The sequence below is a fragment of the Gorilla gorilla genome, chromosome X (genome assembly GCF_029281585.2).
Source record: "Gorilla gorilla gorilla isolate KB3781 chromosome X, NHGRI_mGorGor1-v2.1_pri, whole genome shotgun sequence".
Taxonomy (NCBI): domain Eukaryota; kingdom Metazoa; phylum Chordata; class Mammalia; order Primates; family Hominidae; genus Gorilla; species Gorilla gorilla.
The window spans coordinates 152,172,673-152,198,481 of record NC_073247.2 but is presented as its reverse complement, the minus strand read 5'-3'; the positions used below and the strand labels follow the sequence as shown (position 1 = coordinate 152,198,481).

Below are 25,809 nucleotides of genomic sequence, written 5' to 3'. Positions count from 1 at the left end.
TAGAAACAGAAATTAGATTAGTGCTTGCCTATGGCTGGAGGGGTTGGGAGGAAATAGAGAGTTACTGCTAATGTGTACAGGGTTTCTTTTTTGCATGGTGAAAATGTTCTAAAATTGATAGGGACGATGGTTGCACCACTTTGAATATTCTAAAACCCAATGAATTTTAAATTTTACATGGATGAATTTTATGGTATTAAATTATATATCAATAAAGTGGCTATTTGAATTTAAAAAAACACCTGGGGCTCTGGTGGCTGATACTAGGAGAGGTGTTTGAGAGAAAGCTGTCCAGTGCTAGGGGCTATTGTACTAACCAGCTGCTACCTCAAATCCAAATGCATTCTGCTAACCTAGTCTGTTAGAACAGGAAAAGTCCTCAGAAATAATCTAATCCAGCACTCTCACTTTACATACAGGGAAACTGAGGCCCAGAGAGACACAGGCATAACAAGGTCACATAGCTTGTTAATACCAGAGTCAATGAACCAGAGCTTGGGTATTCTCCCTCCCTGTTCAATGATTTTTACAACTACCCTCAACTTGCCTTTAATAAGGCTGAATGTGTTCTTTCCATCTCCACCAGAAACACCTTCTCAGTTTGAGGGTATATAGAAAAGGACAAAACATTCCCAAAAGAAAAACAAAGTAATCTTTTTAGTTACTAAAAGTCTAGAATTAGTTACTAAACATCTAGAATTCCAAAATGGGTTCTTGTGGTAGCAACTCTCCTCAAAAATTTTAAAAGTGAGAACTTCTGTATTAAATAAAATTTTCATTGACAAAAGGGTCCTATTTAAAGAAGTAATTAAGAGCTTGTTTCTTTTTGAAGCATGTATTCTCTATGAAAACGTCAATCAAATGTAACTGAAGTTTAAATTACCATGTTTATTTTACTCTTACATTTTATTAACTAATGATAAATATGCTTTTATATGTGGATCTTGACAATCCCTGATGAGCAAAAATAAAAAATGTATAATACTTATTAAACAGTATTCAAAACATTTAATGAACTTCAATTTTTATCTAAACATGAAACCTTCAAGGACTTTTGAAATATGTTAAAAAGCTCTGCTAATGCTCATGATTTATTTACTCTATAAACACTTTTGAGGCAACCTATATGTCAGGAAGTGTGCAACGATCTGGGAACAAAAGGAAGTCATGTGGCTCACAATGTAGGTTTGGAGAGAGAAGGTCAACAGGTCTCATTCTTGAGACAAAATGAAATGGGAACCATTCCATGGTAGAGCCAGGGTTCATGAGAGAGTCAAAGAAGGGGCTTCATGGAGAAGAGAATATTTAAGCTGAGCCTTATAGTATACATAGAAATTTCATAGGAAAAGAAGGGGTGGTGGGCATTCTGGGCTGACAGAAGAGCATGCAAATAACACAGTCATCTATCTTGGAGTCAGGGAACTTTATGTGGTTAAAGAGCATGGCTTTGAAGGGAGCGGATGGAGTGATGTCATGGGAAATGAGGCTGGAGAGGTAGAAAACGTCATATTCGTGGGCCTTGAATGTCATGCTAAGGGGTTGTGACTTGATTCTGTACTCAGTGGAAACCATGAAATGATTTTGGTCAGTGCTTTATAAAGATCAAGCTGACTACGGTGTGAAGGACAAGTTGGACAAGGAAGAGGCTAGAGGCAGAGAGAATAGCCAAGAGGCTGTTTGATTTTGGTTAAGGCAAGAAAGCAATCTCTGACTGAGTCCAGTAGCAATGAGCATGGGAAGTGGTAAGATCAAGAGGTAGGTAAGCAGGGTGAGTCTCTTCTTCATCCTGGTTGGGGGTGACTAGAGAGAGAGGTAGCATGAACAGAGATAGAGAGCACAAGAAAAGGAGTTTAAGTTCTTAAACTTTTTTTTTTTTTTTTTTTGAGACAGTCTTGCTCTGTCGCCTAGGCTGGAGGGCAGTGGCGCAATCTCGGCTCACTGTAACCTCTGCCTCCCGGGTTCAAGCAACTCTGCCTCAGCCTCCCGAGTAGCTGAGATTACAGGTGCCCACAACCACGCCCAGCTAATTTTTGTATTTTTAGTAGAGACGGGGTTTCACCATTTTGGCCAGGCTGTTCTCGAACCCCTGACCTCGTGATCTGCCCGCCTCGGCCTCCCAAAGTGCTCGGATTATAGGCATGAGCCACTGCGCCTGGTCAGTTCTTAAACTTTTAAAGTGAAAAGAACAGATTTTGATATGTGACTTTAGTTTGGTACTATATGTTTCCATGTATAATCACATTAATATCTACATCACTTTGTTCAAATGAACCATTGCCCCATCAAATTTAATGTGGTTTTGTAGGTTAATAAAAACATATTCCATCTACTAGCATTGCTCAATTGAAAATGATCCTATTTGTTGCTTTATTAATTGCGCAATTGAAATACCATTATTTGCAAGTAGATAGTTTCAAACATTCAGAAGTAGTCTGTGCATTCTTTTCTGAGAAGACCTCTAAGGTGCTTTCTAACTTTAAGATTCTTCTATGAGACTCTATGCAGGAACAGGATATCTGTAATGTCAAAAGCCCCAAGCTGCTCAGCAAAATTGGAATGGTAACAAACTTCTGTGCTCACACCCTGGGTAGGATAGTGTTGTCAACACTTCCAGCACAGCTGATAGAGCTGTCTTTCAGTCTGTCTGCAGGCTCTGTTTACATTCTGCAGATTAGCTAGAAACACACTCACCACCACCAACCCCTGATAAAGATCTCTGGGTCAACTTGACATCTTCTAGACTCTTCATGTACTGTGTTTCTTCTAACAAGCTCTCCTGCTATGTCACATTATATAATTTCTTTGGGAAAAATAAATTAGGCTGAGTATGTAAACAACATATGAACTCTAGAGATGTTGCCGATAATTACAAGCAGCAGAAATCAACAGCAGATTTACGCAGCACACTTAAAAAGGGAACTTGTCCAATTTGGAGAGGGCTCAGGTTAATCTGAAAGGTGAAGAGAGTCAGTCATATTTAGAGTCTTCAGTGAGGTAAAATGAAAACCCAAAAATGGCTGCAAAGATAAGGAAATTTTTTTTTTAGGATGCGAAGTAGTTGCTTAGGAGAAGATATACATAGATAGTACACACAAAAACACATACACACAATAACACTGGTTTGATGAAATGCTGAGGATCTCCAGGGCTTCACTGTTGCACTTCCTAAGCCACCTCTACATTAATGCTCCCAAATGTCCAGTCCATATGATTCTCCTAAACCTCTGCCCTTTGAATCCTGCTGCCTCCTAAGTATATTTACAGGGGTGTCCCACAGGCCCTCAGACTTTGGCCAGCAAACTAGTATATCATATTTCTCCCCAAAGCAACACCTCCTACTTTATTTTCCATCTTAATTAAACAGCATCGATGTCTGCCTAGATATCTGTTTCCTTCTCACACTCCAACCCAGCTTGCTCACATTTTCAGAATTCATCTGCTTTTCATTGCCACTGCCTTATTGGGGCTTGTATTACTTATCTATTGCTGTGTAAGAAATTATCTCAAATGTTGGCAGTATAAAACAACAGATACCCTACTTGTTAATTCCAGTTTCTGTGGCTCAGGAATTTTGGTGTGGCCCACCTGGTTCAGGATCTCTTACAAGGACGCAGTCAAGGAGTTAGCCAGGACTACAGTTATCTCAAGGTTCCACTGGAGTAGGATCCATTTCCAAGGTAACTGATGTGGCTGTTGGCTTGCCTCAGAAGATCTACTTCCCAGTTCACTTAAGTGGCTGGTGGGAAGGCCTCTGGTTCTAGCTAGGTTTTGGCCAGAGACATAAGCCACTTGCCATCTGAACCTCTCCATAGGGCCGCTCACGACATGGCAGCTGATTTTGGAAGTCATAGACTTTCTGTAACCTAATCTCAGAAGAGTCATCCAACACCTTTACTGTATTCTGTTTATAGGAGTGAGACATTAGGTCCAGGCCACACTCAAGGGGAGGGGAATAAACAGGGGCCTGAATGTCAGCAGGCAGAGATCATTGGTAATCAACTTAAAGTCTTTCAGCCGGAAGGTCCTTGTCTTTGGCTGGAATGTAATGCAGGCACTAGCATCCCACTGGCCTCCAGGGCTCCAGGGTCACCTCGCTCCAGGTCATCTTTCATATTGAAACCAGAGCAGTTTTCCTATGAAAACAATCTGATTATGTGATGCTGCTGCTGCTAAAAACCAACTCTGTTGGCAACCTGTGCTACCCACAGGACAAAATACAAGCTCCTTGGCAAGCCATCCAAGGCCCTCCGTGATCTGTTCCTGACTTCTTAGCTCCTTGGTCTTGTTTCATATCAACACACTCTTCCTCTAGAGCAATACCAAATTTCCCATGATTCCCAGGTTCCCTGAAACAAACCAGGTTCTTCTAGGTCCTTCTACAATTTCAGAGGCAGTGAAGAATGTATGCTCCTCTGGCTGCCTGGTCTTGTTTTCTGCCTTTCATCCTTCGAGGCACAGCTTCAGTGGCACCTCCTTTCAGATTCTTACCCTGACTATCCCTGTCTGTGCCTCCCAAACTCTTTGTATGTAGTTCCATTTGAGGAACTTACACAGTGCCTGGCATATATGATGAGACACTTGATGCCACTTTGTCATTTTCTTGGATAAAACCAAATAGAGCTAGAGCTGTATGAAAGAAAAAAAGGCATAGATTATTGCAGTTCAAATGAGGTAGGACTTGGAGGGCTTGAGAGGAGAAAGGAACGCATTTGTCTGAGGTTACACTGCTATTCACTGACTGAGTTGGAACAACTAACAAGCTTAGCCAGACCTCCTTCCATCAACTCAAGTGCTCTTGCTACTCCTACAAAAGTAACTTCACTGCTTTTAGGCTCCCTGTTGCCCCCCAAAATCTATGATTCGCCAAAGGTAGGAAAAACAGAAGTTTAAAAATAAGCCTGCAGGTGATGCTTCTCCATTCCTGTTAGAATCAACATGAGTCCTATTACTATCTCCATCTTGTGTGAACATAGACTTCCTGCATGATAGGGTGGCGAGAATCGCATTCTAATTTGGAGTAAAGAAATCAGAAGAAATTCCGTCCCCTTTTCAGTTTTTGTTGTAGGGCTGAATTTGTTTGCAGGAGTTTATGGTCCTGGAGGACCACTCTTGGGCCTCCTCCAGTAACTGCATTCTTCTTCATTTTCTGTATGTTTATTCAGCATTCTCCTTTCTGGGTACATGGATTTCCATTTCCAGAGCTAAAAGCTCCAGGATATTCATGGGAAGAAATGTATGGACAGCAGAAGGTTCTCCTTTCCTTCTTCTTCCTTTTCTACTGAATAAGTCCTTAACATACCAAAAAGAGCTGTCCTAGAGATAACAAGGACTTGCAGCATGTGATGCCTGAGTAGCTACAGCAGCAAGGGCAATTCCAGTGACAGTGCAGGCTCTGAAATCAGCAAGAATGAGGAATCTGACAGGAGGTGCTGAGGAGGAATATGCTGCAACGGCTCACGAAGTGCTGATGTGGGGAGGGCTGTGGCAGGGCAGCTGGTTGTGCGTCAAAATCCCAAAGATATAGTGAGGTTCTTGCTAGATATTATGTACTTACAGTGGAGAGAGGAAAGAATTAGGGCTCAAATTGTGAAGCCGGTTAAGTCTTTCAGAGCTTGACCAGTGTAACCAGTTGGATTTTAAATTTCAGCTTCTACCCAAGTCCATAGCTTAGCTTGCTTTCATTGAATATGTTTTGTGAACCTCTCTCAGACTCAAGTACCTCTTCTGCAAAATGGGAATAATAGCGGCACTTACTTTATAGCCAGGCTCTAAGTTTAAATAGGAGAATGTATATAAGGGGCTTATCACTCAATACAGGGAAAATATTACCTTTATTATTACAATCCTGGAAGAATCCAAAACTCCACATTCCAAATGAACATTAGACTATGACCTCTAATAAATCAACCCATGTAGTTTCTCAAGACAAATAATATCCAAGGTCACACAGGTAGTAAGCAGAGGCTTTGCAAGAACCTCTGTGACCTTGGATATTATTTCCTAAGCTCTCTGAGCCTCCAATTTCCTTATCTGTAAAATGAAGACAATAATAGTATTGACTTTACAAAGTTGTAGAAAAGATTAAATAAAAGACTTAGCAATGCCTAGCATATACTATTATTATTATTATTCTAGACACAGCCTTTCTATAGTTTATGCAATCCAGGTTTACTTTCCCGCTGTAGTGGAAAGAGCACAGGCTTTGCAATTGGACCAATATCAGTTTGAGATGCTTAGAGTGTAGATTCCAGAGTCTTAGTGCCTGGGTTTCAATCCCAGCCCCATCAGTAACTGTGTGACCTTGGGCAAGAACTTTAACTAAGAGTCAAAGATTTATTGTAGATTATTTGCTTACATTTCAATAGCACACACAAACTATTACATTTTCTTAGGTCTGAATTGAAATATTAGCAGTATATTTATTTTCAGAAGTGGTTTCTATAATTTTGTAGCCTTTTAAAGCCTCAGTATATTATGTTGACCTTTCTATTCTTCAGTTTCCCCATCTACAAAATGCTGATTATAACAGCACATACCTCTGAGTTCTGTTATGACCATCTACCCAAAATTTGGTCCAGTGTCAAGACTGATGATGCCAAACACAAACAAAAAGTGTATGAAAATGTTTGTTAATTGCATAATTGGGGCTCTCCAAGGGAGAGCAGGGCAGGCATCCCAAGCCGGCCCAAAACTGGCTTGAGAGAGCTAGAAAAGGAGATTGGACAGGGGGTTTTATTGTGGCTAGGAGGTAGGACCAGGGTATGGGTTCCCACACATGGTCAGGGGCTTATGTGGTTTGAATCCTGCCAGCACTAAAGGAGGTAGTGCCCAAGCTTTCTTAAAAGCTTGCCCAGATGTGGAGAACAGTGGGACGAGGGGGCTGAAGCTTAAAAGCTGCCAGCAGTCAAACATCAAAAAATGGAATCAGACTGCTTATTACAAGTTGTGACCCAATAAATGAGATAACACACATAAAGTACTTAATGAATAGTGGCTGTTATTATTTGAACCAAAAGTCTTGATAAAGTCATTGGCTGCTTTATTGCAAATCTGTGAATCTGTGACTTCTTTATGTTGAGGGGTTCTGTGGTATAGTGGAAAGAATACTTAATGAATAGGTCACTGGGTAACCTAAGGTCTACCCCTCATTAGTCCTCATTAACTTCCCCTCTGGGCCTCAGGTATAAAATAAAGGGGTAGGACAAGATGTCCTAGAAGGCTCCCTGAGAGTCTAATAAGGTCTGAAAGGTATGATGGTTGGCTCATTCACTAAGTGGTATTGCTGCAGAATGAAGAACCACTGGCATTCCTTTTCAGTCCACTTTCCACTGTTCCATATGTTGTTACACTCTATAACATTTGAGTCTTTAAGGCAGATTTAAACCACTAGAGTAAAGAAGTAAACAAACAATAGACCGAGAATATGAGCTCTAGGTTGTCTTTTTTTTTTTTTTTTTTTTTTTGAGACAGAGTTTCGCTCTTGTTGCCCAGGCAATGGCGTGATCTCGGTTCACTGCAACCTCCACCTCCCGGGTTCAAGCGATTCGCCTGCCTCAGCCTCCCAAGTAGCTGGAATTACAGGCATGCACCACCACGCCCAGCTAATTTTGTGTTTTTAGTAGAGACGGGGTTTCTCCATATTGGTCAGACTGGTCTTGAACTCCCAACCTTAGGTGATCCACCCACCTCGGCCTCCCAAAGTTCTCGGATTACAGGTGCGAGTCCCCGTGCCCAGCCTTAGGTTAAGTTTTAATAGATCAACAGTTGTTCCATAACTTTCTCACAGTCTGAAAAAAACAATGTTCCACATCAACCTTGTCTGCAATAACTTTGATTTTTCCATTCTTAAAAAGCATTCTCTTTTTTGTCTTTATTATAAAGACATATCCATTAAAATATTCATTTGAGATGAAAAAGGATGGAAGAAAGGGGAAAGAAAATTACTAGAGAGAAAGAAAATTTAGAAAAATAGTTTCCAGAAATGAGAAGATCTTACTTCTATCTTAAGAATGTTTCCACTGGTGAGCAAGCTAGCATTACTGTGTCTGGAAGGGGTATGGTTTGCAGGACAAGACACAGAACTACAGCATGTCTTTGATGAACATTTGTCAGGGACAAATGAGGTCGAAAGACAGTTTCCCAGGGAATTGTAACTTGTTTGCTCAGAGCAATTCCTGATGTCTAAACTCTCAGACGTCCCTCAACTCAGCCATGCATAAGAACATTCTTGTCGACAGTGAGTTTCAATCTACTTTTGATCACTTTCTTCAAGCCTGTCAACACTTCAATTGCAGTTCATTTGGGGAGGGTGGAAGGACCTAGACTATGAAAAGAGCACAGCAGACTAGGAGGTAAGCCATTCTCAAGAGGATGTTGCCCAGGGTTGTGCTTGCTTAAAAATATGATGGCCAGGTCTGCTTTAGTAAGAGCCACTCTTCTTGGCTTCTTTGGCTCTAGGTATGTCACAGGGCATCTCTATGTCCTTTCCGATAAAAGATGTGCCTTATGGAAAGTTTCCATCCATTTTTACCGAATTTTACATTATATACATATTTCCTAGAGGAGATACTCTATTTCCACATGTTGAGGCACATAATGTGCCATGGATCTCATTCATGTCACATTTGACTGTCCCAGCCAAATGGATGCCCAGCTTGGAGGCCTCCAGGGATGAACGGATCACTACCTTGTGGGGCAAAGTGGCCCCTGTTTGAAAAGCTCTTACTATTCTGTTTTGTACCTGCCACCCATTCCTCCTAGTGGGGACTTACAGAGTTTCCTCTCTATCCCAGGACAGCACTGTGCAGTAATTTTGCTCATCTCCAAGCCAATCACTCTCACTTCCTTCAACTTTTTCTCATTTGGAAGGTTCTAGGTGCTCTTCAATTTTCATGTGTCTCTCCTGAGAAAATTTTGCAATATTTCTTCATCTATCAGTACAGTGTAGCAGCCAGAAGTGAACACTGGGTGGGGTTTGACTAGGGCAGAGCAGAGCAGGACTCACTTTCCCACACTGAAGAGCAAGTTTCACCACCCCGGAAGTCTATGAGTACATTACACTGTTGACTCACAATAAATTTCATATTGATTAATTTAGCTACTCAATCCTACTTCATTGTCAGGTCCTGATTCTGTCATCCAACACATTCTTCCCAGCTGGTATTCTATAGAGATAGCTTAGCCCAATTTTATAATTAATATAAATTAATATATAATTATATATAATATAATTTCATATATTGTATATAATTTGGGTTATACACACATTTTGAATATTTATCATATATATGGGAGTGTTTGTGTGTGTGTATCTATCTATATATGAAGGTCGAATATTTATCATATATATGGGAGTGTGTGTATGGACACTCCCATATATATGATAAATATTCAACCTCTGTATATTTTAAATATACATTTATGTATATATAAAATCAAACTGATGGCCATATATATATATATACACATATATAAAATCATATATATATAATCAAACTGATTGCCACTTATAATTTTTTTTTTGAGATGAATTTTCACTCTTGTTGCCCAGGCTGGAGTGCAATGGTGCGATCTTGGCTCACTGCAACCTCCACCTCCCGGGTTCAAACGATTCTCATGCCTCAGCCTCCCGAGTAGCTGGGATTACAGGCATGTGCCACCACGCCTGACTAATTTTGCATGTTTAGTAGAGATGAGGTTTCTCCATGTTGGTCAGGCTGGTCTCGAACTTCCGACCTCAGGTGATCTGCCCGCCTCGGCCTCCCAAAGTGCTGGGATTACAGGTGTGAGCCATCGCGCCCAGCTACCACTTAGAATTTTTAAAAGCGAATTCTGGTCACTGGGTAAGTACCCACTTATCTTTTCTATTTCTGCCATTTGGACAATGGGAGTACAGGGGACATTGATTTCTAGTCCAATTCATTTTGTGATCCTGCGCATTTATACACACTACCTCCAGACTTAACCCATTTGATTCCTGGCATGTCATCAGGTCCTTATTCTTCTCATATCTATACCAAACCCTCTATCCACACTGAACTAAAGTCACCACCATGATTGACTCTTAGGCCCCTTGACCCCAGGATCCAGGACTTCAGCTTGAACACTAACCCAAAGAAATCGCGTCAGAACTAAAGCAAAATGGCTTGGACAGTAAGGGCTGCACAATACTGGGGCAGGCTCCTGAGAGGGTCTGGGGCTTCCTTTCCGAGAAGGTCTGGGAAGGCACTTGGAAGTTCTTTTCAGGGAAGGATTCTCAAAGAAAGGAAAAAGTTAGCTTCTTTTATCGTTATACCTAGACCCTAGAGAGCTATTGGGGAACATCCAGCAAGAATAGAATAAGAACTCCAGTATTGCCTCTAAGCCTTAACCTCCCTCCCACAGCCACTGAGCTCAGCTTCATTTGTTGTGTTCTAATAAACTCAGGACCAGATTGAGATTTGGACAGACATGGTTGCATGCTGTTGATGATGATTTTAACATCTTGAAAGCTCATGAAATTCCAGCATTTGATCTCCACAGGGACTGTTAAACTGAACAAGCTACAATATTTTTAGTCACAAATATTAGCAAGACACTCCAAGTTGCAGTATATATGAAAGCTACTTACTGAAACTGTTGCTTCTCAGTGACTTCCTTTGACTACTTTATCAGTAGCTGCCAGATTCCAAGATCCCCTACTCTTGTGATTCGCTGAGCATGGAATTTATTCAGTCTTTCAATTGTGCCTAAGCATACAAAAAACAGGGTTTCTTTTTTCTTTCTTTCTTTTTTTTTTTTTTTCGAGATCGGGTGTTACGCTGTCACTCAGGCTGTAGTGCAATGGCCTAATCATAGCTCACTACAGCCTCAAACTCTTGGGCTCAAGCAATCCTCCCACCTCGGTCTCCCAAGTAGCTGGGACTACAGGAACACTCCACCATGCTGGGCTAATAATTTTCTAGTTTTATGTAGAGACGGAGTCTCCCCATGTTGCCTTTTTTTTTTTGTTAAATGTAATGGCTTAGGTTATAGACCCTAATCAAAAAAGCTTTTTTTTTTTTTTGAGATGGAGTTTCACTCTTGTTGCCCAGGCTGGAGTGCAATGGCACTATCTTGGCTCACTGCAACCTCCGCCTCCCAGGTTCAAACAATTCTCCTGCCTCAGCCTCCTGAGTAGCTGGGATTACAGGCACCCGCCACCACACCAGGCTAGTTTTGTATTTTTAGTAGAGACAGGGTTTCTCCATGTTGGTCAGGCTGGTCTCAAACTCCTGAACTCAGGTGATCCTCCTGTCTTGGCCTCCCAAAGTGCTGGGATTACAGGCATGGGCCACCACACCTGGCCCAAAAAAGCATTTTTATCCACCAAAATACATAAATAAAAAGATACAGACACACACACTCATAGAATTTCAAGAAAGGGCCGATGTCATATTCTAGTCCAAACCCCACATCTTTCAGATGGAAATGCAAGCCCAGAAAGGAGAAGGAGTTTCAGCAAAGCCACACCAGGAGTTAGTGGTGGAGCGTGGACTAGGACTTGGGGCTTTTGGTTACCAGCTTAGTGTCCTTGCCTCCATACAATACTAAAAGTTGATTTAAGATAAACCTATCATGTATCCATGTTGATGACTGAGGGAACCCTGCTAGTGAATACTGATATTTTATCAAGAGTGAGAAGCACCACTTTCTTTTCCCTTCCTTTACTGTGGGAAAAATTAAATGTTCTTCAGAACTTGTTTTGAGATACATTTGTCCACTCACGAAAATACATTTCTACATAAATTTAAAAATTCAAATATGTATGCACAATGAGTACTTCTTGAGCACCCACTGTGTATACCTAGAGAAGTAGAGTAACATACATAACTCTGGTCCTGGGTCAAACACTCACTTGCATTCTGCAGAGAATGAATTCGAATCTTTGCTTCAAAACTGTGGTTACCATTTACATAACTTTATATTACGATTAATGTAATCCATATAACAATATATATCATAATAATGTTATCTAGTATAAATCAAAAGAATTAAAACATTTTACCCAGATTTTTGTCTAAACAGAACTGAAAAGTGGTGTTAAATTCCCTAGCTTTGTGTTCAATTGATTTCCCGGCATGCTTTTTCTTAGTTGGGGATGTTTACTGACCTCAAAATGGCTCTGGACATCTCACCCATCTGTTGGACTAAAGAAATGTAAGTGGCCAGCAAAAACTTAGCAGTCAGCCAGAGGTACTTCTCATTAGATAACTAAGGAAATGTCTAGTTAACAAAGCACTTTTCCCTCACATTGCTTACTTTCCTACCAGCAGCTACTGAGCATGCTTAAACTATCTCCACAAATGCTTATTTTCTAATTGAATTTTTCTTATTTTTACTGTTGAATTTTGAGAGCTCTTTATATATTCTAGATAGAAGCTCTTTGCCAGATAGTGTTCATCAATATTTTCTTATTCTTTGGAGCTTGTCTTTTCATCCTTTTAACAGCATCTTTCCCAGAGCAGAACTTTTAGTTTTGATGAGGTCTTATTCATTAAATTTTCCTTTTTTGGGCTATGCTTTGGATATCACGTCTAAAATGTCTTCAGCAAGCCGTATATCTTGCCTAGGCTTTTTTTCTAAAAGTTTTAGAGTTTTACAGTTTATAATTAAGTCTGTGACTCATTTTGAGTTAATGTCTGCTTAAAGCACAAGGTTTGGATAGATGTTATTTATTTATTGTCTATGGGTGTCCAATTACTCCAAAATGGTGTTGAATTGCTTTTGCAACGATGTCAAAAATAAGTTGGGCTTCTTTGTGAGTCTATTTATGAATTCTTTTTTGTGCTCTATTTATCAATGTTATCTATCCCTCTGCCACACTGTCATAATTACTGTAGCTGTGTAGTGAGACTTCATATTAGATACAATCAGTGTTCCTATGCTATTCTTCTTTCTTCAAGATTGTTTTATTTATTCTATGGCCTCCACCTTTCTAGGTAGATTTTTGAGATAGTTTGTCTATGTCTACTAATAAAAACAAGATCAACTATTACTCACTTTTATTCTACTATTAAAATTCTCCAAAAATAAAATTTCCTAAAAACAGGGAGATAATTCTACCTATTATTACCTGCACTGGGGTGGGGGCACCACTCTCACTACCCTGCCTTTGGAAGGCCAGTGCTCCACCCTAAGTTTCTTAGTGAGTGCCCCAATAGGTGTTGCATTTGTAGCTTCCAAACACTATTATTTTACTGCATGGTGATATTGTTGGTGACTTTCTGTAGGGTACTTTTTTTGGTCTTTCTGAGGCCTTCAGGTGCTCACAGCATCGGGTGAGGTACAACACATACTACTGTGAGGAAGGTGGCCTGGAAGTGATTTTGTTGTCTGCCTTTGTGAGAAGATTGTCACTGTTACATTGGTATCGTCCACACAGCACACCTCGACCCAGATGGGCCCTTCCCATTTCTACTCCTACCTGCTCCCTCACCCCGACATGCAGAAGCACCAAGCCCCTTTTCCCATTTGCCTGTGGGATGAAGTGTGGAGGAGGAAATGTGTCTTCCATGTTCAGTCTTCCCCCGTCCATATTTTGAATGTCTGGCTAACCGTGGAACTCCACCTCCCTCCCTCCCTTCTTACACACAGGGCTTACTTGGATTGGTGGCATTCTCTGAGGATCTCTTGGTTCTGATTTCATTTCTTAGTCAACATGTGGTAACAGACAATTATTGTTGGCTTTTTCTCCTCTCTTATGCTTTCTTGATTGGGTAATAGATGTTTCAGAGGACTTTTTTTTGCTCGCAGAAGGGTAAAGGAGTAATTTATATCCTCATGGCTGGCTTGTGTACCTGGGAAGGCAACAGAGTGAGCACAGAAGGGCAATGGTTTAAGGGAAGAGGTTAGAGATGGGATGGGAAGAGGGGCTTCATAAGGGATGCAGGCTGAGGAGGGGTTTGTGCCAGGCCAGGAGAGGGTAGTGATCTTGGGGGAATGTATGGGGAAGAAGAGAAGGAGCATGGGTGGGGTCATCTGACCTGGCAACTGTCTCTGCACTTGCACTGGCAGGGGGTTGTCCCCTCTTTCTTTTCATCTTGAGCACTTGTGGCTGATTGTTCTACTCTTGTGGTTGGTTGGTCCTTATCTGTGATAAATAGCTGTGGTTTGCTTGTAAATCTCAGCCAAGTTGAAACCTCCCAGTGGTCTGTCCCAGGGCTCTTCCCCTCCCTGTATGTAGCCTCCCTGGGGCAAAGCCAAGCCACACTCTTAAGCTTTGTTTGGTTATCCAGGCACTGCTCCAGCCAATGGTAGCCCTGGAGTGTCTGAGACATCACGAAACACAACCCCAACACCTCCATTGGTGTTTGGGTGGTGGTGGGGAGGCTAAGATGCTGTGATTGGAGAAAGGGGGTTTCTTTAACACCACATAAAGAGCCTTCCCAGTCTGATCTGCCACTCCTTCCTCTTCTCCACATATTCAATTCTGTTGACCCACATGGCAGAGAGAGGGTGCTTCCTCCAAGTTGTTCCCCATAGCCACCACATCAGTGGTTCGTTTTGTTCTCTCCCACCCGTCACCATTACCTAGTTTTTTGGATGACTTCCCTAAAATCCCTCTAAGGTAATGTGGCCACATTTAAGTCTCCATGGCCATGTGAATCACCCTACTTGTCTCCAACCAAATTATGTGCTGTTTTTATTGACTCTCAAGCTAAAGACGTTTTTTGCATTTTTAAATGATTGCAAAAAATTAAAAGAAATATATTCCACGACACACAAAACATACAATTAGGACTTCAGTATTCATAAATAAAGTCTTATTGGAACATATATATGCTGATTCAAATATGGCTTAAGGCTGCTTTTTGTGCAGTAGAGTTGAGTAGTTTGAACAGAGACTGAATATTTACTATCTAGCCCTCTGTGAGAAAGTTTGCCAACTTCTCTATTCGGTTCTATTGATATATTTGCCTATCCTAATATCAATATCATATGGTCTATTTCATCTTGGCTGAATTCTGGTAGTTTGTGGTTTTGGAGGAGTTGATGCATCTCTTCCAAGTCGTTAAATTTATGAGTGTAAAGTGTTTATAGTAGTCCCTTATTGTTTTTTCCATGGCTGCAGGATCTGTAGTAACATTTTTCATTTCATTCTTGATATTGACTATTTGTGTTTTCAGTCTTTATTTTGTTAGTCTTGGTACAAGGTCATCAATTTTATTGATTTTTTTTCAGGGAAACATCTTTTCATTTTATGAATTTTCTCTATTTTCTCCAATTTCCTAGATTTATGCTTTTATCATTATTATTTTTTCCTTCTGCTGGCTTTGGGTTTATTTTGTTCTTCAGTTTCTAGTTTCTTGAGGTAGGAACTTTGATTGTTGATTTGAGACCTTTTCTTATTTGTAAGCAAGCATTTATTACCACGCATTTTCCTCTCAGCTTTAGCTTAGCTGTGTCCCATATGTCTTAATAGGTTGTGCTTTCATTTTCATTCACTTCTATGTATTTTTAAAATTTCCTTTGAGGTTTCCTCTTTGATCCATGGATTATCAGTATGCTGCTTAATTTCCTAGAGTTTAAATAATTTCCTGTTAACCTTCTGTAGTTGACTTCTAGTTTGATTCCACTGCGGTCAGAGAACATACTTCGTATGCTCATTTTTTTTAAAAAAATGCTGAGGTTTGTTTTACAGACTAGGATGTGGTCCTTCTTGGTGAATGTTCCATGGGCACTTGAAAAAAAATATTTACTCTGCAGCTGTTGGGTTGAGTATTGTATTTTCTATATATGTCAATTAGATCATATTGGTTGATCCTGTTGTTCAGTTTTCCTACATACTTGCTGATTTTTTGCCTAGTAGTTATATTGATTGATGAGAGTAGTGTGTTGAAGTCCCCTACTGTTACTGTGGATTTGTGTATTTCTTCTTTCATTTCTATCAGTTTTTGTTTCATAGATTTTGAAGCTCTGTTGTTTGGTGTATACACATATCAGGATAACTACGTATTCTTTTGGAGTGTTCCTTTCATTTTTATATAATGTCCAATTTGCCCCTAGCAATTCTTTTGCTCCAAAGTCTACTTTATCTAATATTAATATACCTACTCCTGCTTTTTAAAATTAGATTGTGCATGGTATATTTTTCATTCTTTTACTTTCTATCTACCTTTGTCATTATGTTTGAAGTGAGTTTCTTCCAGACAGTGTGTAGTTGGGTAATTTACCTTATCCACTCTTTCAATCTCTGTCTTTTCATTGGTGTATTCAAACCATTTATACTTAATTTTTGATATGTTAGCACTTAAGCTGCCATGTTATTATTTGTTTTCTGTTGGTTTGTTCCTTTTCTTCATTGTGCCTGCCTTCTTGTGGGTTACTTGAACATTTTTAAGAATTCTATTTTGACTTTTTGTTTCCTAATATATCTCTTTGTGTAGTTCTCTTTTAGTAGTTGAGCTAGGCGTTATAACATAAATATATAACATTGAGTCTACTTGTTTTGATATTTTTCTACTCATTGAAACTGTACTTCTATTTAGGTCTCTGCCCTTCTCAATTAAAAAATGTAAATGTCATAATTATTTTCTCTATATTGAAACCACCTAGATGATATTATAATTTTTGCTCCAACCATTAAACATAATTGTAATAAGTTGAATTATGTCCCACAAAAATATATGTTGAAGTCTTAGCCCCCAGTACCTATGAATGTGACTTTATTTGAAAATAGGATTAGTGCAGATGTAATTAGTTAAGATGAGGTCATATTGGAGTAGGGAGAGCCCTTAATTCAAAATGAGTGGTATCTTTATAAGTAGAGAAGAGACACAGAGACATAAAGACATGAGGGGAGAATACCATGTGATGATGGAGGCAGAGATTGAAGTGCTGCAGCTGCAAGTTCAGTTCTCCTCCTGACCCCATTAACACATTCCTGAAGAAGGCAGAGTACTGCCTCATTCAGCCTCATTCCTGCATTGGAACTCAGCTCCCCACTGGTAGGGGAGGCCAGAAATCAGAGAGCCTACTAGCCCTGCCACAACACACCCTGTTCCACCTCATTGATGCTGGATAGGTGTGGAGGCTCAGCTTCTTAGTGGGCTCCTCTGATAGCAGCTGGGGAAAGAGTAATCAGAATACCTAATAACCTCACTTCACACTGCTTCATTCCACTTCATTGATGCTGAATGTAGGTGCAGGCTCAGCTTCCCTCTGGGCCCTGATGGTGGAGGGAGGGGAAGAGGGACATGCCAATTTGCCTCTCTTTGCACCACCCCCTTTTCTTATCTGATACTATTGGCCAGAAACTTCATTTATAATGAAGTATGGTGAGCGGCCATCTGAGTCTGATTTTAGGGAAAAGGATTTAGTCTTTCACTATTAATTATCATGTTAGCTGTAAGTTTTCTATATTTGCCTTTTATCAGGTTGGGGAAGTTCCCATTTTTTTCCTAGTTTGTTGAGTTTCTAAAATGAAGAATGGATGTTAGTTTTTATCTAATATTTATTCCGAATATATTGCAATGATCGTACATACAGACACCTATAAGTGTGTATACATATATATGTTTACATATATGTATATATGTTCTTATACATACATAGTTTGTTAATATAGTGAATTATATTAATAATATTAATTGATTTTTTAATGTTAAGCCAACCCAGCATTTCTGGAATAAACCTCAATTGGTCATGATATATTATTTTTTTAATATAGTGTCAGATTCCATTTATTGAAAATCAAATCTTTTCTAACATAGGCTTTTAGTGCTTTGTATGACTTTACATTTTTTGCATCCATGCTTATGAGTGATACTATACTGTAATTTTCTTTCCTTAGAATGCCTTTGGCTGGTTTCTGTTTCAGGGTATTATGGGTTGATTGTGTACGCTAGATTTATATAACAAAGGCCTAACCTCCAGTACTTCAGAATGTGACCTTATTTGCAAAAAGGGTCCTTGTGGATATAATCAGTTATGTTATTATAAGGTCATACTGGAGAAGGATGGGACCTTAATGTAATGTGACTCTTCATTTTAAAAAAGGGGGAGGATTTAGACACACACACATGCATGCACACACACACACACAAGCAAGGAGAACATTATGTGAAGATACAAGGAGAACTAGGAGTGATGTGTCTACAAGCCAAAGATTGCCAGCGAACCACAGAAGCTGGGGAAGAAGCATGCAGCAGATTCTCCCTCACAGCCCTTAGAAGGAACAAAACTTGCTGATTGATACCTTTGTTAACAGACCATGCAAGAAAGAATTTAGGGTGAATCTATAGAATAAAGTGAAAGCAAGTTTACTAAGAAAGTAAAGAAACAAAAGAATGGCTACTCCATAGACAGAGCAGCGTTATGGGCTACTCACCTGAGTACACTAATAGTTATTTCTTGATCATATGCTAAACAAGGGGTGCATTACTCATGAGTTTTCTGGGAAAAGGGCATGGATTTCCCAGAACTGAGGGTTCCTCCCTTTTTTAGACTATGTAGGGTAACTTCCAGACATTGCCATGGTATCTGTAAACTGTCATGGCACTGGTGGGACTATCTTTTAGTTGGCTAATGCATTATAATTAGTGTATAATAAAAAGTGAGGATGATCAGAGGTCACTTTTATTTGCCATCTTGGTTTTGGTGGGTGTATTAGTCCATTCTTACACTGCTATAAAGAAATACCCGAGACTGGGTAATTTATAAAGGAAAGAGATTTAATTGACTCACAGTTCCACATGACTGCAGAGGCCTCAGGAAACTCACAATAATGGCAGAAGGGGAAGGGAAAACAAGAATCTTCCTCACATGGTGGCAGGAAAGAGAAGCCCAGGGGAAACTGCCATTTATAAAACAATCAGATCTCGTGAGAACTCCCTCACTATCATGAAAACAGCATGGGGGAAACTGCCCAATGATCCAGTCACTTCCTACCAGGTCTCATCCTCAACACCTGGGGATTACAATTCAAGATGAGATTTCAGTGGGGATACAAAGCTGAATCATATCATTCCACCCCTGGCCTCTCCCAAGTCTCATGTCCTCACATTTCAAAACCAAACACACCTTCCCAACAGTCCCCCAAAGTCTTAATTCATTCCAGCATTAACCCAAAAGTCCACAGTCCAAAGTCTTATCTGAGACAAGCAAGTCCCTTCTGCCTAGGAGCCTGTAAAATCAAAAGCAAGTTAGTTACTTCCTAGATACAATGGGGGTACAGGCATTGGGTAAAACACCCTTTCCAAATGGGGGAAATTGGCCCAAACAAAGGGGCTACAGGCTCCATCCATGTCTGAAATTCAATGGGGCAGTCATTAAATCTTAAAGTTCCAAAATGATCTTCTTTGACTCCATGTCTCAAATCCGGGTCACACTGATGCAAGAGATGGGCTCCCATGGCCTTGGGCAGCTCTGCCCCTGTGGCTTTGCAGGGTATAGTCCCACTTCTGGCCGCTTTCATAGGCTGGCACTGAGTGTCTGTGGCTTTTCCAGGCACACAGTAAAAGCTGTCGGTGGAACTACCATTCTGGGGTCTGGAGGACTGTGGCCTCTTCTTACAGCTTCACTAGGCATTGCCCCAGTGGGGACTCTATGTGGAGGCTCTGATCCCACATTTCCCTTCTGCACTGCCCTAGCAGAGGTTCTCCATGAGGGTTTCACCACTGCAGCAGACTTCCACCTAGATATCCAGTAGTTTCCATACACCTTCTGAAATCTAGGTGGAGGTTCCCAAACCTCAAATCTTGACTTTTGTATGCCTGCAGGACCAACACCACATGGAAACTGCCAAGGCTTGGGGCCTGCACCCTCTGAAGCAATGGCCTGAACTGTACCTTGGCCCTTTTTAGCCATGGCTGCAGTGGCTGGGACACAGCACACCAAGTCCCAAGGCTCCACACAGCAGGGGGGCCCTGGAGCTGGTCCAGGAAAACATTTTGCCCTCCTAGGCCTCCTGGCCTGTTATGGGAAGGGCAGCCATGAAGGTCTCTGACATGCCCTGGAGACATTTTCCCCATTGTCTTGGCTTTGTTACTTATGCAAATATCTGCAGGCAGCTTGAATTTCTCCCTGGAAAATGGGTTTTTCTTTTCTACTGCATTGCCGGGCTGTAAATTTTCCAAACTTTTATGCTCTGCTTCCCTTTTAAACATAAGTTCCAATTTCAGATCATCTCTCTCAAGTTCAAAGTTCCACAGATCTCTAGGACAGGTGCAAAATGCCACCAGTCTCCTTGTTAAAGCATAGCAGGAGTGACCTTTGCTCCAGTTCCCAGGAAGTTCCTCATTTCCATCTGAGACCTCCTCAGCCTGGACTTCATTGTTCATATCACTATCAGCATTTTGGTCAAAATCATTTAACAAGTCTCTAGGAAGATCCAAACTTTCCAACATATTCCTGTCTTCTTCTGAGCCCTCCAAACTATTCCACCCTGTGCCTGTTACCCAGTTCCAAGGTCACTTTCACATTTTCAAGTATCTTTACAGCAGTGCCTCACTACTTGGGTACCAATTTATTGTATTAGTCCATTTTTACACTGCTATAAAGATGCTACTCGAGACTGGGTAATTTATGTAGGAAGGAGGTTTAATTGACTCAGTTCTGTGTAGTCATGGAGGCCTCAGGAAACTCACAGTGATGACAGAAGCAGAGGAAGAAGCAAGGACCTTCTTCATATGGCAGCAGAAGAGAGAAGAAAAGCCCAAGGGAAACTGCCATTTATAAACTCATCAGATCTTGAGAACTCACTATCATGAAAACAGCATGGGGAAAACCACCCCAATAATCCAACCAACTCCCACAAGGTCCCTCCCTCAACACCTGGGGATTACAATTCAAGATGAGATTTGGGTGAGGACACAAAGCCTAACAATGTTAGTGGGTTTTGGCCGGCTTCTTTACAGCATCCTATTTTATAAGCAGGGTCTTTGTGACCTGTATCTTGCGCTGACCTTCTATCTCATCCTGTGACTATAAATGCCTAACCTCCTGGGAATGCAGCCTAGCAAGTCTCATCTTCATTTTATCCAGCCCCTATTCAAAATAAAATTGCTCTGATTCAAATGTCTCTGACATCTTAATCGTGAACTTCTAGCTTCCAGAACTGTGAGACAATAAATTTCTGTTGTGTAAGCCACCCAGTTTGTGGTACTTTGTTATGGCAGCCCTAGAAAACTAATACAGGGTAACGCTGGCCTCATAGATTGAGTTGGGAGGTATCCTCTCCTCTTCAATTTTCTTTTCTTTTCTTTTTTTTTTTAGATGGAGTTTTGCTCTTGTTGCCCAGACTGGAATGCAATGGCGTGATCTTGGCTCACCGCAACCTCCGCCTCCCAGGTTCAAGTGATTCTCCTGCCTCAGCCTCCTGAGTAGTTGGGATTACAGGCACAGGCCACCACGCCTGGCTAATTTTGTATTTTTAGTAGAGACAGGTTTCTTCATGTTGGTCAGGCTGGTCTTGAACTCCCGACCTCAGGTGATCCGCCCATCTTGGCCTCCCAAAGTGCTGGGATTACAGGCGCCTCTTCAATATTCTAGAAGACTTTGTATAGAATTGCTATCATTTCTTTCTTAAATGTCTGATAAATTTCACCTGTGAAAGCACCTGGGCCTGGAATTGTCTTTGTGGGTAGGTTTTTATCTAGAAACTCAATTTCATTAATAGATATAGAACTATTCAAGTTATCGATTTCTTCCTGTGGGAACTTTGGTAGTTTATATCTTTCAAGAATTTGTCAACCAGGCATGGTGGCTCATACCTGTAATCCCAGCACTTTGGAAGGCCGAAGTGGTCAGATCACCTGAGGTCAGGAGTTCAAGACCAGCCTGGCCAACATGGCAAAATACTATCTCTACTAAAAATATAAAAATTAGCCAGGCATGGTGGCACTTCCCTATAGTCCCAGCTACTCGGGAGGCTGAGGCAGGAGAACTGCTTGAACCCAGGAGGCAGAGATTGCAGTGAGCTGAGATCAGGCCACTACACTCCAGGACGGGCAACAAAGTGAGACTGCATCACAAATTAAAAAAAAATATGTCCATTCATCTAAGCTATTTAATTATTGGCATAAATTTGTTCATAGTAGGCTCTGAAAATTTTAATGTCTGTAGGATCTTTCATGATGTCGTTTTTCTTCATTTCTGATACTGATAATTTGTGTATTCTCTTTTTTTCCCTCACCAGTCTGCCTAGAGATTTATCAATTTTATTATTCTTATTTAAATAGCTTTTAGTTTCATTGATTTTCTCAATTGTTTTTCTGTTTTCTATTTCATTGATTTCCATTCCTTTCTTCTGCTCAGTTTGAGCTTATTTGCTCTTTTTTCCCCTAGTTTCTGCAGGTAGATGCTGAGGCCATTGATTTGAAACCTTTCCTCTTTACTAGCATAGGTGTTTAGTGGTACAAATTCCCCCTTCATCACTGCTTTAGCAGTTTCCAACAAATTTTGTGTTTTCCTTTGCATTCAGTTCAAATTACTTTCCAATTTCACTTTTGAACTTTTGAGTTCTTCTTAGACACTCATGGTTTATTTAGAAGTATGTTATTTAGTGTAAAAATATTTGGGGATTTCAGGAGATTTTTCTATTATTGATTGCTAATTTAATTCCTTTATGGTAATATAACAGACTTGGTATTACTTGAATTCTTCCAAATATATTGAGATTTGTTTTATCATCTAGAATATGGTCTATTCCGGTTCATAGTTTGAATGTGCTCAAAAAGAACGTGTATTCTATTGAAGGTTCTACAAAGGTCAATAGGTCAAGCACATTAATAGTTATGTTCAATTCTACTGTGTCCTTGCAGTTTTTCTGTCTACTTCTACCAAGACTGAAATCCATGTTGAGGCCAGGCATGGTGGATTATGCCCATCATCCCAACACTTTGGGAGGTCAAGACGAGAGTGTAGCTTGAGCCCAGGAGGTTGAGACCATCCTGGGCAACATAGTGAGACCTCATCTCTACTAAAAAATAAAAAATAAAAAATTAGCCAGGCATGGTGGCATGCCTGTGGTCCCAGCTACTTGAGAGGCTGAAGCAGGAGGGTCACTTGAGCCCAGGAGGTTGAGGCTGCAGTGAGCCATGATCGTGCCAATATACTCCAGTCTAGGTGACGGAGCCAGATCCTGTCTCTCAACAAATAAATAAAGTTAAAATCCACACATTGAAAGCCTACCTATCCTTTTTTAGACAGGGTCTTGCTCTGTCCCCCAGGCTGGGGTGCAATGGTATAACTACAGCTCACTGCAGCCTCAATCTCCTGGGCTCAAGCAATCCTCTTGCATAGCTGGGACTGTAGGCACACACCACCACACATGGCTAATTTTTAAATTTTTTGTAGAGACAGAGTCTCATCATATTGCCCAGGCTGGACTCCAACTCCTAAGCTCAAGTGATCCTCCTGCCTCAGGCTCCCAAGTAGCTAGGACTACAGGTGCATGCTACCACGACTGGCTAATTTTTAAATTTTCTGCAGTGACAAGGTCTTGCCATGTTGCCTACACTGGTCTCAAATTCCTGGCCTCAAGCAATCCTCCCACATCTGCCTCCCAAAGTGTTGGGATTACAGGCTTGAACCACCATGCCTGGCCTCTGACCCATTCTTAAAGCTGGAGTAAAACAATCACCTGTATGTGAACTGTACATACTTAGGTTCAAATCATGCCTCTACCACTCATTGTGTGTCCTTACATTAGTCACTAGTCACTTCACCTCTCTGGGCTTCAGTTTCCTCATCTGTCCAATGGGGATAATTGTAGTACCTACCCCACAAGTTCATTGTAGGATCGTGTGAGAAAGTGTCAGAGAGCTAGATGTTTCTAAATGGGCGGTTTCAGAAAAAAAGATTTGTCTCTTTTAGCAAGGACCCGCCAAGCTGGACCACGTTCTCACCAAAAGTATGAAGAAGGCAGCCTGGATCATCATTGAAAAGTACTATACCTGCTGGGCAACTACTTCCACATGAACAAAGGCATGTGTGAGGAAATTGCCATTATTCCCAACAAGAAGCTCCACAACAAGATGGCAGGCTATGTCACACATCTGATGAAAGAGATTTAGAGAGGTCCAGTGAGGGTTATCTCCATCGAGTTGCAGGAGGAGGGCAGAGAAAGGAGAGATAATTATGTTTCCGAATTATCACAACTCTGGATCAGGAGATCATTGAAGAGGATCTGGACACTGAGGAAATGCTGAGGGTTTTGGACTTTGGCAGTCTGTCCAAACTGCAAGTCAATCAGCCTATAGTTAGGATGAATTTTAAAATACCACGTGGAGCTGTTTGAATCTTTTTGCTATGGTGCAATATTTTTAATAAACCTGGAACAACAGAAAAAAAAGATTTATTTCCTATAATTTTCTCATTATTTGGAAAGTTAGAGTTGTAAAGGTCCTTGTCAGTTTTCAGTTTACTATGCCTACCCACTTTTATTTAAGATCGTAATTTATCTGGTCATGTAGTCATCAGCATTTTAACCAAAAGGGATGTAGACTGGGTGTTAAATGTCTGTAGAGCAATAGTTGAATACTATATAAAGAGGTTTTAAATAAAGAATAGTAGGTCGTTAATAGCTCTCTCCCTTCCCTGGACCCACCCCCAAGAAAGATTCAGAAATAATGGGTTTAACAAAAAGAAATGCAGCCATCACAAAGGGCTAGATTAATGTGATGTTTTGCTATTGTTTACTTTTCATTCTGGCTATTACAGAGATATCCTGGCAACAAGTTATCCGTCGCGACTTAGGTCAGAGTGCATGCGAATGAAAAAAGCCCACAAACAAGTAGAGACGGTTCAAGTAGGCTTTCAAAACCCAGACTAATGAGAAATTGCAGATAAAAAAACAGTAACTTTCCCTGCTGCAAAATTGCCTCTCAAATAGATCATCGTTTTCTGGTATCCAGGGAAGGTCTGTTCAAGGCAGCAGAGTGGAGGTGGCTGGAGCATGCACTTTAAAATCAGGAAAAAAATGGGGCTTACTTCTACACTTTGTAGTTCACCATTGATATGACCTGACCTGACTCCATCTCATATGTGAAAAATGAAGCTTGTGATCCCTATCTCCATGTGTTGTGGTGAGGGTTACATGAGATGGTATTGGTTAGAGCCCAGCACTCTGCCTGGCCTGGGAGAATAAATGCCTGTCGCATCTTTAGAGAGAAGTTCCTTTCACTTTTCTAACCCTTTATCTGTTTTTTAACATCTGTGATGTTATCACATTATGTTAAGGTCTCCCTTGGGTTTTTAAGCCTTCTGCTCCTATATAGTCTACGCTCTTTAAATTTTTGTTTTTTCTATAATTAATCTTTTCCAGATAAATATCATACAACTGTGTGGACTCATAGAGTGCAAAACCACCTGGGCCCACAATTCCAGCCTGAAATCCTCTTTGTTTTTAGTCACCTTCTTATCTTACCCAACAACTCAAAACCTCAGTACTCAAATGCAAGCCCCTGAACTGACAGCCATGTCCTACTTACACTCTCAGCAGATGGCTTTGCCTCCTCCTTCACAGAGGAATTCCCTTAGATTCCTGGCCATCGCTTGTTTCTACAGCCATCTTTTCCTTGTTGTTTCTTTCTCAGAAGAACCAGCTTTCCTTTTTCCACCCTGGGTTTTGGATCTCATCCTTGCTGACTCCTTAGGGGTTTCTTTCCTTTTTTTTTTTGAGCCGGGTGTCGGGGGAGGTGGACACAGGGTCTCACTCTGTTGCCCAGGCTGTAGTGCAGTGGCATGATCATGGCTCACTGCAGCCTTGACCTCCTAGACTCAAGTGGTCCTTCCACCTCAGCCTTCCGTGGGGTTACAGGTGTGCGCCACCACACCCAGTTAATTTTT

General features: G+C 40.8%; 1 pseudogene; it reads left to right on the top strand.

The window, feature by feature from the left end:
• The first annotated feature begins 2,499 nt into the window (after positions 1 to 2,499).
• Positions 2,500 to 24,259, top strand: LOC134757908 (small ribosomal subunit protein eS17-like; annotated as a pseudogene).
• The last annotated feature ends 1,550 nt before the right edge of the window (positions 24,260 to 25,809 follow it).